At 36.7% G+C, this 14968-nt stretch overlaps 1 protein-coding gene across 3 annotated transcripts in view; it reads left to right on the plus strand.

The window, feature by feature from the left end:
• grik4 (glutamate receptor, ionotropic, kainate 4) overlaps window positions 1-14968 on the plus strand; it is a 389008-nt gene that overhangs the window by 58843 nt on the left and 315197 nt on the right. Inside the window, exon 1 of one of the 3 annotated variants that reach the window (XM_079885111.1) lies at window positions 10877-10893. The exons of the other annotated variants lie outside the window; for them this stretch is intronic. The gene's annotated coding sequence lies outside the window, so the exon portion shown is untranslated. Of the gene's footprint in view, window positions 1-10876; window positions 10894-14968 lie in introns of those variants that run through there. 3 annotated transcript variants of the gene reach the window in all.

The following is a 14968-nucleotide window of genomic DNA, read 5'->3' on the forward strand; positions in this document are numbered from 1 at the left end:
ACATTGTCTGCTATATATTTGCTTCTTATTTAGTAAATACAGGCAATTGGTTGATAAAACATTGATCAAAATTAAGATACAATTTATACAAAACGAAAATCTTTTAAAAAGAGACTTTCTACAAAACAAGACTCAATGAAGTGGTCAAAATCATGTTTTAACCACTCCATGTCTCCAGACATTGCGCATCTCATGATGTATAATATCTTTCTCATGCTGCATGCTCACTTTCATAATCAACATTGATTAAATTAAAAAACCTAATGACGTCACATATTTTCTAACCCAGCCCTCGGCCCTGTTGCAACAGTCGTTGTTTAGGTAGGCTACCTTAAACACGCACGTACAGTCTCGGAGTCATCGCTGCAACCAGGAGATGAAGAAATCTGAGATCCACATCACCTAGCACATCTTCGTCTCTGCCACCCCAGGATACTAGCGCGGCTAGCGCAGCTAGCGCGACCAGTGCCGTTGCTAGGAGGGCGCCAGCGCCTCTGCCTCTCAGCGCCTCTGCCTCGCGAGTGGATGATAGCCCTGAAGACGCCTAGTAATGGTATACCTTTAGTGGTAGTATACCTTTAGTTAAGTTATACCTTTGAGTCTTCGTAGCGTGCTAAGAGACAACGTTATCAGGAAACGCAGCCCAGGTATGATGATGCGTAATGGAGATTCCAAAGCGCTCTTCTTTGGTCAGAACCATGGAGAGCAATCGCGGATAGGTCCGTCCTATGCAACGAAACTTTTTACGATGCAACTAAATATTTAAAGAGCATCAAGCTATTAAAATCTATATTATGTATACGCACAGATAATATAACAGTATAGGCCTATTAGTCAGTAATTTTTATTAGGTTAAACAGTGATTGGATAAGGCTTTTAATTTAAGGCCCACCCACAATTGGTCTGGCCCATCCAAAACTGGAATCATGGCGCCGTGCCTTTGCGCTTAAGTAAATAAAAAAATTAAAAAAATTGTCTGGCCAATCCGAGGCCCCTGCACACGTGGGGCCCCTAGGCTGCAGCCTAGGCAAGCCTGTGCATTAATCCGCGCCAGGATATGCGTCTGTTCGTTCATTCTTGTCAAAGCTACCCGCCGAATTGACAACACGCTGACGTCAGACGCACGTCCGTTTTCAAACCAATCAATGTCAAGATGCAGCCCATATAGATGATGACGACAGGACGCAAGTACGTCATGTAAAGTTCTTTAGTGCGCTCGCATAATTGCATTGTGAAACCAAACCAAAATTAACCGAATTTATACAATGTATCAAAATATGAAATTGGACCTTGGTGCGGACTTTCGGGTGTGAAAACGCCCTTATTCTTAAGCCTCACAAAAGGCACAAAAACATAAAGAACCATCAAATTTTCATGCACTATATTATAAGTGTTCTAAAGCCATTGAATATTGAAGTAAATTATTGTGCTCTCATGATTTTTCTAGAGTAACTTTTGCTGCTGAATTTTCAACTAATCTAGTTTATAATATTATTTTGTCATAGATTATGATCATATAATTTTTTCATTTGTTGTTTTTCTTTATGATGTTTAACACACAAAAGAGTAATTATCAGTTCAACAAACAGAGGTATAGAAATTCTACATTGATTTAAAAAAAAAAAACTGTGCTGATATTGGATCGGTATCGGCCTATACTCAGAATTTTTGGTATCGGATTCTGAAAAAATGGTATCGGTGCATCCCTATTAGGAATACAGATCTTTAAAGGTCAACTCAGTTTTTGTTGACTTTTTGAACAGGGAGCAATTTTTCAGTATCAATTTAGCCATCTGTCATGCCCTCCTGTCCTCTGCGTCTCCTTCCACATGCATGTTGTTGAGTTGTCATCATGGTCTATTTATGGCATGTGCACAAACTACATATTTTCAAAACTGTCTAGTACAGTTGTTGTTAAACTGGGGTCATGGGGCAGTAAAGGGGTGCTTGGTGGTCTGTGGAAAATGTGAGAGAAAAAGGTACTTTACAGATTGTATTTTTAGAGTTGAAAGATGGCATGTTATTAAATGAATACATTAAATATTTTATGCAATAATGTTAAATACTTTATATTATATTTAAGGTTCATTTTGCTTTCTAAAGACAGGTTGAAAATCATGAGATTACTGAATAAAAGAAATGAATAAAACGTAATTAGTTTTAAACACTCTTAAAACTACCTTTAAACTCTTCAAACTTAAAGGTTTATAAATCTAATATTACTCTAATAGAAAAAGATATGGTGTCAACTTAATACAAAAGTAAATATTTTCTCTATAATATTTTAATAATATCCTTTGGCCTTGGTACAGTGAAAAGCCATTTATATAACTTTGGAAACAACATGTCTATAATATGATTCGTTCATATTTTTCTCACATTGTGAATGGGTCTTTACTCATGAAAATATTTAGCTGCCTTTATATTTTGGGAAGGGGGTCACAAAGGTCACAAGCTGCTCACAAGGGGATCGTCATATATTAGTCTTCCTTGGCCTTAAAAAGTAATGCTAAAACAACCTGTTCAGTTCATCACTTAAGCAGGCATGTGACTGACAAAGGACATTAATGTTCCATACAAGCCACACAAAATACAAACCTTAACAAGAAATATTTTCAGACAAATATTTTCTTATTTTGCCAAAAATGGCAGACTGCAGGAACTTAAAACCTTTTCTCAATTGTTTATATAGACCAATATCACTAATCCCAATCCAAGCAGCGTCCATCTGTTTTGGTTGAGCACTTCAAAATACCCCTTCATTTTCCTACAAATCACTAGAAAGGTCTAACGTTTTATTATAAAATATTAAATTATTGTAATAAAAATCTGTAACGACAATTTCTTAATTTTTGTAAGGAAATCTTGAGAAAAAAAATCTACACTGTACACTTTTCTATATCGGAGAAAAATCTATCGATTGGCATGTGTTTTTATCAAGTATTATTTTTCCTATTTTTACCCGAAATAGGTTTTTTATCTGCATCATGATATTGAATCGAATGGAATCGTTGACATGATAATCGTAATCGAATTGAATTGTGAGACCAGTGACAATTCACACCCCTAACACACACAAACACACAACCAATCAAACATCTTTTTAATGTTTTTGAAAGAAGTCTCTTATGTTCAACAAGGCTACATTTATGTGATGAACAGCAATATAGTAATATTGAGAAATTACTCAAATTTGCCAACCTGTGATGGCAAAGCTCAATTTTCAGCATCATTACTCCAGTCTTCAGTGTCATATTAACCTTCAGAAATCATTCTAATATGCTGATTTGATGCTTAAAGGTGATTATACACAGGGCAACTTTTGAGCAATGTTGCTGGGCAATCTTGCCTTACGATGGTTGCTTGGGCACTTTCCCATTGAAAATGGGCAATAAATCTCTATCTGGATAATTTAGATTGGTCGTGGGCCCTGTGTCTCATCTGGTTGCCCGTTGATAGCAACATTGCCCAGCAACATTGCTCAAAAAGTTGCCCTGTGTATCATCACCTTAAGAAACATTTCTTATTAATATCAATGTTAAGAACAGTTATGCTGCTTAATTTATGGAAATCATGATGCATTTTTTCAAGATTCTTTGATTAATACAACGTTTACAAGAACAGCATTTATTTCTAATAGAAATGTTTTTTAACATTATAAATGTAGTCACTTTTGATCAGTTTAATGTCTTAACTGATTAAAAGTATTTCTTTCTTTTAAAAAGCAACTTTTGGTTGATAACAGCGTGTGTTTATTGTATTGTATATTAATAATTATGATTTTGACCCATCGCTTGCCTATTTTCAATGTCACACATTAATTTTTCCAATTTTTTTTCTTGCCAGGAGACTCAGGTTAGCAAGGGTATTGAAAGGCAGAACTTCACAAAATGGCCCCCGAATAGACTTGCATAAATATAGAACTGGCATTGGGGGAGGTCATTCATAGCATCATAAAAGTTTGCTGTGATGCATTTCTGGACAGGCCTGTTTGACACGAGCAGACTTCCCACACAGCACAACACAAACAACATGTGACCTTCTCTTTCCTCAGGAGCCACTGTGCAAATGCTTATCAACACCTTTTCTTTTCCCAAGACATCTACACACCACACACTTTACATGCTATTGAAATTCTCCAGTTAGTAAAGAGTAAGCAAGACCCACAGGGCAGAGATGAAGTCAGACTTAAGTCAGTGTTCATAAGTCAGAGGAGTTGACAGCGTACAGCATGTGTTATTTAAGATAGAATAGTTAAAAGACATGTCGGTCTATGTTGATTCTTTACTGTTACACTATTCTGTGAATTAGCGCTTCTCTATCCTAGTTTCATTCAAACAGTTGCGGTAATGTGTAACAGAGGATGCTACGGCCAGGCAAGGGCTCCATCTGGAAGGCTTGATGGCAAAGAAAATCTTACAGGAGTGAACGAGAACAGCTTGCGATTGTTGATGAAACCAGAGCGTGCCTCAGTCTGACTCAAAATCGCACTCAGAGTGTGCCTTCATCAGTGACAGGACATTTGATATTGACTCACTAGTTGTTGTAACCAATACGTCATTTGTGATTTAACTAGTCTATGAAAACTTTATGAAGGTAGTAGGCAAAGTAACTCATTTGCAAATACGTAGAGAAATTAGATGGTATGACGAAAGCGAATCCTCTGATTTGTCTCTCCGTTGTGATGTTAATAGTCTGTGCATAGTCACTCAATCTTTTTAGAGTCCACTCATTTCCATTTATTCAGGATTTGGCATTTCACCTCATTTGGAACACTTTCAGTTGCCATGGAAAATGTGGGCTTTTTTTGGTGTCTAGATGAATTTAACTAGCTTTCCACCTACTGTAGACTTCATCATAATCACGTCCAAATTTAGGTGGCTAAACACTATTGCTTAAATTTAAAAAGAAGACTTAAAAACTTTCTATAACTAATAACTAAAAACACTTCCATTTTTCATGGGAATTTGTTGCAATGTTGTGCTCATCTTGTCCTGTCAACCATCTGGCTTAAATGGCAAATAATACACAAACAGCCTCTAACCAAATCATTAGATAAATTAACAAGAGTATTTAGATTTTTCTGTTATTATTTTAGATGTTTTGCCGCAAACGTCGTCCCAATGCATTTTGGCTGCATCCGTTTGCTTTTGATGAGGAACAATTTGATATCTTGATGAAAGAATCTATTGACTCTTTAGTTAAATTTATGCAGTGTCTTGTAAATACTTCTCTGCGGATGGAGAATTTTGTCTAAAAGGGTTGGAATATTCAATTTGTTTCAATTGGACGGTTTCCGACATGGACATGCGGTCTGCTGAGACTAATTTGGATTTATTTGTTGGTTGCCATTTTGAAATGCTCCCTACTAACGTTAATGCAAAGTGAATCTATTAAATTCCCCAGCAGGTATGATCAAGACAAATATGGCATTATGGGAACAAGGAAAAACCTCTAATTTGTCGGTCACTGTCTGCTGAACCCCTGCCATTATCAAATTTGGCTGGAAGCCTGGCCCGACCTTAAAGTAAAGCACCTGAGGTTAATTCTGTGGACACGTGGTCATGAACCTTGGAGTTATTCTAGACGGTCCCGTCCTGACCAGAGCAAATGTCCTTATTCTTTAAGTCTATTTATCAGCATTCACATTTCATTTCCTTTGCTTTTACTTTTGAGGCTGTTGGTCTGACAAGCCAAAGTTTGCATATTGTAGTTTATTGAGGCCTAGAACCATCTATTCAGAAGTGAAGGTGCAGTCTGAACACCACCAATCACATTTCACTGACTTTTTACTTGACATTTAGAGGTGGCTAATAGACCGCTGTGCATCAGAAGGGGCTGTTTGTCAAACATTGACCGTATATCTTGTTTACTAGCAATTATCTAGCAAGTTCTTTGTCATAATCGCTCAATGAAGCAGCCCCGACCTTTGTAAACAGTCCATTGTTTGCCTTAGAAAGCACGTACTGTATATACTACATTAGGTCTGTCAATTGGTAAATAAATTGAGAACATTTATCTCAATTCATATCTAAAATCCATAATCAGAATGAAATGTATACATTTCTTTATTGTCAAAAATAAAATAAAAAAACTGCAATTTATCATGTGCTCAGCCATATTAGGGATATCCAAAACATTTATGAATTTGAATACATTGAGAACCGCAAACTTCTTGACCTTGTATATGCAACAAATGTATTCCATTTCTACTTTTTTATTCTGTGTATAACCTTCAGTTTTCAGTAGTTGTGGACTTTCTCAGGTTTTGCTAAGACCCATAGTCTAAGACAGGATAATGGATGACAGTAACCTATGCTAGGATTTTTCTCTTTTTTTCTTCTCTTTTGAATGCAGTTATTGTCAGCAGTCTTTGAACTCTGCCCTCTTGGGCAACTGGGGGTAAAGTGTTTGGCAGCTGAGCTCGGCTCCTGGGTTGCTCTGCCATCTCTCTTCCTCTTTTCTGGGCCATTGGCTTCCTATTATTAGTGCTCTTTTAAAGCTACACTATCTTACTATCTCTATATCTCTTACTTTGTAATTCCTGTAGTATTCTCCATGCTTATTGATTGCCAATAGCCTCACTAAATTGTGTTCTAAATTATATCTCATTTATGTATGCAAATTGGTCTAAATTGGTGTCAACTGAAAATGTACACATATTTAATCAACAGTTTTACTTTTATGTATCATTATTTCTCTCATTATTCTTAAAGGGATGAACATTTTCTTTTAAACCTATGACTTTCTTCTTGTTCTTTAGAATTTTTTTTGTCCATACAAGGGGTTTGGACACAATTGACTTTTGTTAAATGGTCAAAATGAAACATAATTTACACACCATTGGTTGTGCTGGAGGTTGAGGTCAGATGGCTGACAAACATTTAGTGAAAGTATTTAAACACTGAAAAGATTTATGTACTTTTAGTAGCAGAGAATGGTGACAAACAAGAATGATGCAGTTTGTACATTTCATCATCAGTCACACCAGCCCTATAAATTTGACCTGAACAGGGATTTATGTTGGATAAACACCCCAAACCATCTCCCAAAGCCACATTGACCTTAATGTTGCCACATTATGGTATATATGAATGTCTTCTCCCATCTTTTTTCCCTTGCTCTTTGTCCCTGAGACTGAGAAGCTTGACCGTTTTTCTTTTCCTAAAAAACAAAAAAACAAAAAAGAAGTAAAGAGCACTTCTGCTGCTAGTTTTGATGCTTTTCAACAATTTCCATATAATTTTTGTAGGATGTAATTTCATTTAAATGTTTTAGCCCACACAATTCGTTCTCTGACACTTGAAATTAAACTCATTCTTTATCTGAAATTAAATCAGTCTTAATGTGCAGATGAAAACATTTTCACTGTTCATTGATGACATAATCCAGATGTTCATTTCCAATCTCCTCATTTTCTGCTGCGATGGAAATAAATCGATTTTTATCAGTGGCAGTTGCATTAGATTTGGCTCCAAGACAGTTAGTTGTTTCTGTATAATGCGTTCTCCATGTGCCCTTTTCTAACTGTGGTTTATTTTGGATCTTAGTGGCTGGTGGCATTTGGCATATTGTTTCTGTTGATATGGGCCTATTTGCTTAAATAGCCTGTGTGGGGCTTAAAATCTGTCATTTTCTCAGGCTCTGTGAGTTGTGCTCTTTTTCCCGTCTTGCGCCTTTGACGTCTTCCCCACAGACGGCCATCTCCGCACCTGTTTCATCAGCCTCCGTGTCTCGCTCTGTTCTGGGTTCAGCTGTAAGGTCCTGTCTGAAGCTGCCACGAAGACCCAATAACTTCTTATGTAAATGATGCTTGAGTGAAATGGGATGCCATGTGTGTGTTGTTTGTTCACTTACAGCCGGATAAGAAGAAATGGCATTAGTGGTCAGTCAGACTGCTGCAGACAGAAAGGTGAAGAGAGGTTGTTTGTCCTGGCTGCACTGTCAGCTTTCTGAGACTGATTGCTCATTGAGCGCTCTCCCACTCTCTCTTTAATCAACTTGTCACCTCCTCGTTTTCATTAACCTCCATTTGTTTGGAATCATCATCATCAATTACATCACTTATATGTTAGCCGACATGATCATCTGTTCATTTAAATTCTTGCAGGCACATAAGGAAGTTTGCCATTTGTCAGAAGTGACAGGAAGGATTTGGGAATGAAGCTGTAGTGTGAAGTTGATGCATGACTCATCATTTCCTGTTTGCGCTTAATTTGTTTAACGACTTATCTTTGGTCTTCTCCTTGCAATGCCAAAAACATATACACAAACACATGTACATACAGTAAAATATTAGGCTACACTTTATTTTAAGGTGTCATTGTTACAGTGTAATTATATATTTAAGTACTGAGTAATATTAAGCAACTACATGTACTTACTATAGGGTTAGGGTAGGATTAGGATTTGGTTGAGGGTTAGTTGCATGTAATTATGCATAATTTACTGTTATTACTATGGTAAGTACATGTAAAATATGTAACAAGGACACTGTAAAATAAAGTGTTACCATAAAGTGTAATGCTTAAACGTTTGTTTGAAACTAAATTCATCAATTATATTTTTCTTTTGAGGCATTTCTAAAAATAGATTGCTGATTTAATTTGTCGTCACTGTTTTTGTTTTGCCAAGTTGTCATGCTTGATAATAACCAATAACACTTGCTATTTATAGCATTCTAAAATATACACAATATAAAAACCACAACAAATAAGAACATGTTTGGTATAAGTTAAAATGCGGATGATTTAAAAAAAAAATGTTTTACTGTCAGTACTGTTTAATATAATATTCCTTTTCAATTTCAGCTAGTTGTCATTAGTGTTGTTTTTGGCGGCCTGTTTTAATTTTAGTTTTAGTCTAGTCTTTGTGTCAAGCTGTCATTTTACTCTTTTTAGTCAAGTTTCAGTCGACTAAAAGTCTGAGCATTTTAGTCTTATTTTAGTCAGAATTATCCATGACTATTTTCGTCTAGTTTTAGTCGACGAAAACTGATGACATTTAGTCTAGTTTTAGTCAATGAAAATTGTATTTTAGTCTCTTTTTAGTAATGCATTTCTATTTAACCCAGTCAATATAGTGTACCACTATGGAAAAATAGCGAACAGAAAAGTAACACTCGTCTCATTCATGGAGGTTGAAAGACAAGTTCTTTGTGACATCCAAGATTTATTGTATTAAAATTTAAATGCAAAAGAAAAGACATGAGAGTTGGCTGTTTTTGTCAATTTAAAGTTTTAATTTAAAATGTTTGCGATTTTAATATAACTACATGGCTAAATATTTTACCACTTGCTTATGAATCTAGATAGAAGTAGTACATTGAATAATACGTTGTTTAAATTGTGTTTAAAAGTGAATTGCGTCTATTAAAGAGTGTATATGTGTACAAAGAGAATCGCAATGCTGACAAAACTTTTTTTTTTTAAATAAAAGTAGCTGATAACTTCTGGATTTGAAATAAAAATAGTGAGTATGTGTTTGTGGTACAGCCGTGGATCAGTTACGCACTGCAAACGCAGCATATGTGAAAGCACTATAGCGCATGCTGCTCCTGCACCGCATACGCACTGCACACGGAGTATGTGTGAAACGGGTGTCAGACTTAACTTTGTTTGTTGTTCTGTTCTGTTCGGTTCTGATTTGGGAGTATAGATAAAAGCCCGCCCGCACTTACAATTGATTGGTTGGGGGGGGGGGGGGGGGGGGGGGTTCGGTTCTGATTTGGGAGTATAGATAAAAGCCCGCCCGCACTTACAATTGATTGGTTGGGTCCTTACATGCGCTTCGTGAGGCACACTAGCACACACACGCAAGGTCTCTCGCTCCCTATCTCTCCACACTTCTTCCGGTAGACGTAGAATCCACGGCTAGATCAATGAGAAGTCCTATTACAACGACCATCATTTGAAGTGTTACAAAGTTCTGAAATTATCGTACATTATAGGATTTTTTCCATTATTGATCGTACATCGTACAGAGGTCAAAATTATCGTACAAATACGATAATTATCGTACATCTGGCAACACTGATACAGCCCCCGAAGTGAGACACAGGAAACAGAAATACTGCAAAATAATAATAACGCGACTAAGCAAGACGAAATAACATCGTAACATTTCGTCTCGTCTCGTTTTGGTCAACGAAAAAGAAGAGACATTTTAGCATAGTTTTTATTTTGTAAACCACATTTAGTCTCGTTTTTATTCATCAACAATATTGCATTATACATTTAATTATAGTTATCGTCACATGACCAGCATTTACGTTGCATCTCGTCTCGTTTTCGTCACGTGATAAAGGTTCGTTGACGACGATATTTAGTCATAATTTTCGTTGACGAAAGCAACACTAGTTGTCATTTCTCACAATTAAAATGTATTTATAAATTCAGCAAAAGTTACTCAGCATCATGCATTTACAGTACATCAAAAACTTTTTATTTCTCACTACTTAATAACAAAATAACAGTAGTATTGCATTAATATGTTTTACCATTATGTAATCTACATGTAAAATTTTAATTAACTACTTTTTGTATTTTTTTATTATTATTTTTTTTTTTATTCAGTGCCAAACAAATTAAGTCAAATTCGATGTTTGCAGCCATAAATACCTTTATACTGTATATCATGTGATACATTATGATTGTAAAGTCTGTGACTAGGAAATATTTTTGCTCGGAATAGCTCACGACCTTCCCAGTGGCACTTGCAATCACCTGCCTGACCAGACACTAATGTCCTCATATTTTCTATATCACTTCACCTTGTGTTGTCTCAGCGGTTGTCACAATGACATATGAAGCTCTCACAAGTGACTATGCTCTCTCAGCAGAATGCCCGTTGGCTCATCACCACCCATGACGAGTTTTACCGCACCACTTCTGGGTGAGTCAATGTCAACCATGTCCGCATGACCATCTCATTTGAGACATGACGACAGATACAGCTCTGCAAAATGAATAATATTCTGATGCAAACAATAGCATTTGTGTTTTATGGAGAGTGCAGGGTGCAAGAGATGCCAAATTAGCAAGCGCAAATTGGTTTGGGCTGACCTTTTTCCATTTTGGAGAGCTTGAATTGACTGATTTCAGGTCAATGGTATTCATAGAGTTTACGTAACGTCTGAGTTGAGTTTCATAGTAATAAACTGATGATTAAAGTTAAAAGGTTAGAATGACAAACTTTACAAAGTTCAGCTGATATATAATGAAGTATGATATATAATGGCAAATTCCATAGAGATAAATGATTGACATCTAAAATTACTGTTTAATGTCAAGCCAATCGCACTTATTTTTGACATTGATTACTATTTCAGTCGTTATGGCATGTAAATGTCATGAATGTAATGGGCATATTGACAAAACGTCATATTGACGTCAGACATATTCTGTACTTGACAGCGGTCGTTTGTTTTACAGTGTGCCAACAAGGATGTAATATTGGATGGTTTGGATTACCCATAATGCTTTTAAATTTATAATTTACACTTTAAATGGCTACTTCAGAGAAATACTGAGTGCCATAATTCTATTTTTATTGAATGGGCATCTCACCAACACAACACACTAGATTGACGATAGGTCCCTAATAGTGTTTGTACAGTAGTTTGATTTTCTGTGCGCAGAGAAACCCGCTTGCTGTATCTTTCTCTTTTCTCATGTTTTTATATCTTTCACGCTGTGTATCTGGCCTTGCTAACAGTGCTGAACATATATCAGCCGACTGAAGAGTTACAGCCTTATCTTTCGGTGCCATATCACACCCTCACGACTAGCTGGATCTCTACAACGCCTGAGGAGTCCATCTCACTCCTCCACGTCCGTGTCTTCTGCTCGCTCGCACTGTCATAACAACTTTAATTGAACACTGATACTGAAACTGCAGCACTAGCACCATGTTGTGTTTCTTCAGAGCTGGAGGTAGCTATAGATGCTGTTTGGATTGGACCACCGGGTCCTTTTTGAAAACTATCAATTTAATAGTTAAACAAGCTAAGGTAATATTGTTAAAGGATTTGTACACATTAGCTCAGTTTTTTTTTTTTTAACTAAACCATGTCATATAACTTTCTGTGCAATTACAAAAAATTGAGACTGGAGCTTTGAAGCTTTATAAACGGCACAAAAGTACCATAAAAGTAGTATGTATGATTGGTGTGTTATATACCAAGTCTGAAGACATTTGTTGGCTTCATTCAAGAAACAGACTGAAATCAGTTTCAGTCTTCATTCACTAGTAATCTTCTTTTCCACTGGGCTGTTAATGACTAAAAAACTGAATCAGTAAATTGAACTTGATAATATAGAAATTTGAAGTGGATAATATAAAGTAATATGTTGTTGTGTGCCATATTCTGTGCAAGAAGCCACATCATCTCACAAAAGGATGCTCAACTGTTGTTATGAAGTGAGTTTGGAGTAAAAACATGTTATTAAATATTGTCTTTTGTTGGACAAGAGGTTTGGAAAGTCATGTTTGGAAAGATCTTTCACGCGTGTTGCTTTTTCAAATGCACGTAGACTCAAACTCGCAGTGCTTTCAGATGGAGCAGCATTTACTACTGATCACAGAGCCGTGCGTCAATGACAAGCTGCACATAAAAAGAATAATAGCAGCCTTTGTGATTTCATAATCGCAATAAGACAAAACGGTTTAAGCATGATTTCAGGTTAATTGCAATTAATCATGCAGCCCTATTACTTCCAAATAATTATCCTCTCAAGAGAGTGTGCGATTGCGGACACAGGCTACATCTGAGCTAATAATGATCTGAGCTGATCTGGGGCCTTTACCATGAAGCCGGTTTAGGTGGATAGCCAGGTTGGCTATGTTTCAGTTTAGTGTGTGCTGACCCTAGGTTTGAGGCACCATGAAAGTGGCTCGGCTATTAGCTTTGTTCATCGCCATAGTAACTTATGCTCAATGGCTAACCTGCTCCGGGACAGGTTATATTCTGGGAAAGGGATCTCAAACCAAAATTGGACCGATCAGCTGTGAGCAAATTGACACGTCTCTGACGAAATAAACCTACCATGATGGTATGGGCCTCAGATCACTAAATAATTGAATCAGTGAATTGAATTTGAAAATTGTTCTGAGCTGGTAATGACTGAATTAGGGATGTCCCGATCCGATCCACGGCATCGGTATCGTGCCGATACTGGCCCAAAACGCTAGATCGGATATCGGAGGGGAGAAAAAAAATTATCCGATACCTATGATCCGATACCCATTAGGGGTGGAACGGTACGTATTCGTACTGAACGTACGTTCGGTGCATGGATTTACACAGAGAATACACGGTATAAAAATAAATAAATCTCACGTGCACATTAATTAATGTAATACGGAACTAACGTTACTGTTAGATACGCGCATATGCGGGTTCTTTAGGGACACCTAATCTGTAGCCCGCCTTAGCTCTGAACGAGCGTCTATATCGCTTCAAACGCTCACTTTATCATTATACGCGCGCGGCGCGTCCTATTCGCTTTGGACGCGCGAATGGATTCAAACTGTTCAAGCATCGAACTAGACGCGATAGACGCAAATTTGACGCTCTATTCGCGTTTAGTGTGAACGCAGCAAAATGACCAGGCTGCGATGTCAAGATTGCAATGCTGGAGTGTGTGTATGTGTCAGAGAGAGAGAGGCACGGGCGCGATCGAACAGTGGAAACATAAAAACATACTCCGTCATTTTCATACAGGACATCATTAAAACTGCAAAAAGTGTATAGCCTACTTATATTTGTGTAAAACACAACATTGTGCTTTTGTCAAACTGTAACTGTCACCCAATCAAAATCACACACGCGCACACACACACACACACACACACACACACACACATACACGCTGTTTAAAAGCAAAAATGATCTCATCTTTTGGACATTCATCATTGCATTGATTTTCATTTCTTGTCCTAAAACAGAGCACTAATCTGTTTATTTTTAAGTTACACATTCTACATTGAATAAAAAAGAAAATCAAATGTGTTTTTAAAAGTAGTATTATTTTATACAGAAATAAATTATTTATAATTCAGATGAGAATAAAGTTAAAGTTAATTAAAATTTTAAGGAAACAAATATATTTATCTGAAATATAGCAAATTAATTTTAAATTCATTCAGGTTACCAAACATATCTCAAGGTCTTTTGAATAAAGGCTGGCAGTCTTTCATTATCAGCTGTTGTTGTGGACTATATACTGGAGAAGTATTTGTTCTCCATTTGAGTGAGATGTTTTTATGTGGCTAATTGAGCAAAGTGCTTCCATATATTTTATTATTATTAGTATTAGTTCAAGAATAAAATAAAAATATCGGATTGATATCGGTATCGGCAAATAGCCAAAGCTGCGGCATCGGTATCGGTATCGGTATCGGAAGTGAAAAAGTGGTATCGGGACATCCCTAGACTGAATCATTAAATCTGTCATTTGAATTTGAGAATAGATCTGGGCTGGGTTTCCCGAAACCTTCTTAACGCTACGTCGTTCTTAAGTTACACCTTAAGCTGTACCTTATCGTTAATACGTGTTTCCCGAAACGTTCTTAGTTAAGTATACCTTCTGTAAGTCATACGTTCGGAAGGTTGGTCTGGACCACTCTTAGCTTTACCTTATCACTGTTGCAGGTCTATACTGTACTAATATAATTCTGAAGTTTTAATATACCCAGACAGACAGTGTTCAATTAGGCTAATTCAAGTATTTTCATGCAAAGAATAAAATTGTAATTATATGGATTGTTGTTAGATTTTTAATTATATTATCCAAAGGTACATCAGCTGCCGAACCATTAAAGGCTTAATAGTCTATTCAAAGGGAATGATTGTGGTGGGGAGTTTGCTCAAACTATGGCAGCGATACAGCGAATAGTTGTTCTAAAAGACGGTGCTGTCTGCGGAGCGCTTTCAAAGGCCAATGAAAGCAGACTGTCAGTTAAGTCC

The sequence above is a fragment of the Squalius cephalus genome (genome assembly GCF_949319135.1).
Source record: "Squalius cephalus genome assembly, chromosome: 11".
NCBI lineage: Eukaryota > Metazoa > Chordata > Actinopteri > Cypriniformes > Leuciscidae > Squalius > Squalius cephalus.